Raw genomic sequence first — 4,086 nt, forward strand, 5'->3', positions numbered from 1 at the left:
AAATTTTGCTACTGATTCAAGAGGTTGTATGTGTAAAATCCTCCCAAGCCCTGTGGGATTTCTTCTGTAATGCCTTTTACCTTCATATTATCCTTTCCTAATTCTTCACTGTAGCTCAGGTTTTCATTTCCTCTCTTTGGACTATGACCTTGACCTTCAACATTTGATTCTCTCTTCACCCAGTTTACCCTATGTGTGCTGCCAAATGATGATATGGGTGAAGCACAGCCCCAGGCATGTTCCTTCCCACTACAAAGAACCTCCCATGAATACTCCTTCTGTGTTCGCTGAAGGACAAATAAAATCCAAAATCTTTAGGCTGCCTTCAAAGCCCTCAACTACCTTTCCAAGTTTGCTTCTCACTATTCACCAGCAGGTAGGCTGTGAAGAGCCCAGTGTTTATTTTTCCACACACTGATGCCTTGCTAGCTTTGTTTTCTCTGGCCTATAGGGCCTCCCTCCCTGCCATCTCTGTTCAAAGTCTAGAGCCATATCCAGCTCTAATACTGCCTGCCTCCTGAGGGAAATGTCTCTGACAGCTCACAACAATGAGGAGACTCCCTCCTCTCAGCTCCAGAGACCTGGGCACACATTGCCTTATATCCAATTATTTATGGAGTTGGTATTGTGGAGTGGAAGGGGATTGAGAAATAGGACTTAGGTAAGTCTCTGCTCTTTAGCTTCCTTATCTGTAAAGTATAGTTAATGGTAGACCTTCCTGATAAGGTTATTTTAAGAAGTAAATGAGACAATTCACATGTAAAGCACTTAGTCTTGTGCCTGGTAAACTAGTCAGGGCTTCATGTCCAGGCAGGGAAAAAATGAAGGGGGAGAGAAAAGGGAGAAGAAAAAGAAAAGAAATAAAAAGTAAACAATATCCTTCTCTTTCTACTAGAGTCAAGTGCCATTGCCTCTTCTTAGGTGGATAACCACATATAACTTTCCTTGGAGACAAAATTTTAGGCAGAAATGACACCAAGATCATGGAGAAGGTAAGAGCAATGAACCTTTGAGATCATTACATAAAGTTATTAGCTTACCTCTGAATTCTATTAGAAACTTAACATTTCAAGATGGAAGTAACTGTAAAATTGCCAGGTCCAACTCCCATTGCTTTTCAGCCAATAAGACTGAGACCTACATAGGGCAAGAGCTAGTGTCGAGCTCAGACAGGAAGACTTTCAGCCAGAGCTCTCCCCTCCTGCACATCTTGGCTCCAGCTTGGGAAAGAAAACAAAGACCTGATGTGTAGAAAAGTAACTTCTAGCATGAGAGCATGAAGGGGTCAATAAGCTGTTTTCTCAACAAAAGCAACTTTAATGCTTGTTGGAACTATCAAAAATAACCATTTCTTCTCTCACGACATTAATTGAAGACATGCAAAAAACTGAGAAGTGTTTTGCTCATGAAACTTACTGTAATAAACATGCATCTGTGGTATTCCTTACCTGGAACTATTCCCACCTCTTACCTTCAGCTCTGTGGTTCTGATAGTTCAATAAGGAAAAAAGAAAAAGGAGATTTTTGTGACTACCAGAGTGAGCTCACTCAATTTGGAATAATAGTTTAAGTGGTGATCTCAGAAGCAAGTGAACAGCAAGAGCCTGTAGCTCCTTCAGCCTGAAATGACAGAACAAGCAATGGACTGGTGACTAGCTATGTACCTAACAAGGAGGTTAGTACCTTGTTTCACCTTCCAAGAGATGAAACAACCACAGGAGATTATAAACTCTCCATATATCACACATGCTACAGAGACAGGACAGCCTAAGCTAACCCCCCATATTCCTGGCTAGTGTAGCCACCCCTATGCACTGGAGCTGCCAGGACTCAGTGGAAAATAGAAACCTGGAAGACTTGGGGTGGGGATCCTATCTGGATGGTCTTCCCAGTTTACTCATGAGACCTACCAGAAGAGAGTGGAAGTATACTGACAAAAACCTCTGATCATCTTTGACTGAACACTATCTTGGCAAATCAGGATGACTTTAGGAAGCCAGACTTAAGAACAAAAAACAAGAAAAATAAGGCAAGAGTATTCATGGATACACAGTACAGAGGAAGGCAGACTTCACAGACAGTCCCAGATAAGTTATTAAAACAAATACCCAGGACAACAACAGTAACACCAACACTCAGGAGAAAATTGAAATCCATAGTTGCTACAATATACTATGCAAAATATCCAGTTTTTTAACACAAATTATGAGACAGTCAAAACAACAAAATATGACCATATTCAGAGGGAAATAGAAGCAATTAATAGAAACTGTCTCTCAGTGTTCTCAGATGTTGCGATTAGCAGAACAAGTCTTCAAAGCAGCTATTAGAAATATGTTCAAAAAACTAAAGGAAACCATGTTTAAAATTTTAAGGAAAGTAGACAATAATGAAATTAAAATCTCAATAACAGCCAGGCATGATGGCACATGATTGTAATCCCAGAGACTTGGGAGGCTGAGGCTGGATCTCAAGTTTGAGGCCAGCCTCAGCACTTTGTAAGACCCTCAACAACTTAGTGAGACCCTGACTGAAAATAAAAAATAAAAAGGACTGAGGAGGAGATCCAAGATAGTGGACTAGAGGGAGGCTGCGTTCCTTGTCACTCCATAACTCAGGTTTCAAGCAGAGGATATGTTTCTTGGTGAGGCAGTTTCTGCTACTTATTGATCCCCTGCTGTTTACCCCATTTGTCTAGTGCTATCACCTGTAGTCTGCCAGCATATCGACTACTTTTTCAGTGCAGATTGCTCACAGTCTGGCACCTACCATCCACCATTTGCCTGCCTCTTGCCTGTTCATCACCTGTCTTTCACCTACCTGTCACTTACCACCTGAAGTTCACCTGCTGATCATCTGACAGCAGCCAGCAGACTGACCACAGACCAGCAGTGGAGCACCAGCTGCCTGCTGTTGCCTGGAAGTTCACTGTCACAGTACCTGCAGCTTTGGTTACATGAGGCTGCTGCCATTTTGAGACAACAGCCAGGACCTATGGGACCCCTGGCCAGACTGACTGAGCCCCGACTCCAGGACCCCTCAGCCCAACCGACCCCTCTCTGACTCCAGGGTCCTCAGACCAACTGACTGCTCCCCACAGCCAGGACCCCCAGACTGACTAACTGTGCCCCACCTCCAGGACCCCTGTCCGACCAACTGCACCCTGCCTCCAGGACCTCCAGTCAACCATGCCCACACCCTGAGCTGCAGTCCCCCATTTACCAACACATTTGGAAGCCAGAGTGGCCATCTCAGATTATCCTGGAAGCAGCAGCTCCCATCTTTAGGTGGGGCAAATCTCATTCTGAGATGCCTGCTGGAGACTAGAAGCTCATTGTCAGGTACCTCTCATGCATCAGGCTACTGAAGACTGGGAGGTTTGAATACTATATGACTGGTATAGTGTATATATTTTTTCTCCTTACTGAAAAATTTTAAGTTTTTATTTCTTTACTTTTCTTGCTCTATTTTCCTTTTGTTTACCTGTTCCCTCAGAGTCTCTTTCTCCCTTTTTGCATCTAATAAGCAACTTGTTTTGATTACACTTTCACTCTTTCTACAGTTTAAAACTTCAATATACTCTTTTCTTATCCCATTATCAGCTACATCCTACACCCCTCCCCATCCTCTTTGTCCTCCATTAGAAACTGCAGACCTTATTGCTAATCTATTTGTTATACTGTAGATAATAATTGAACTCATTCTGTTTATTATGACAATATTGTTAATGTCCTCATAGGGGCTATTTGGTTTAGGGTTGCATATTGTCTGTACTGGACACTGCTAATATTGATCTCCCCCTTAAAGAAAAGGGTTTGGAAACCTATAGGGTCATTATAAGCCTATAGGGGGAAAACTGCAATACCCCAGATCTGCTCTGCTAGAGGGAAAGATACATGAATGACATGAAAAAACAAGGGAAGAAAATGATCCACACAAACCTAGAGTCTATATTAATAGAATCCAGTGACAGTATGGTAGAAGAAATGTCCGAAAAGGAGTTCAGAATATACATAAGTAAAATGATTTGTGAAGCAAAGGATGAGATAAGAGAGCAAATGTGGGCAATGAATGATCACTCCAATA

Source organism: Sciurus carolinensis, chromosome 4 (genome assembly GCF_902686445.1).
Source record: "Sciurus carolinensis chromosome 4, mSciCar1.2, whole genome shotgun sequence".
NCBI lineage: Eukaryota > Metazoa > Chordata > Mammalia > Rodentia > Sciuridae > Sciurus > Sciurus carolinensis.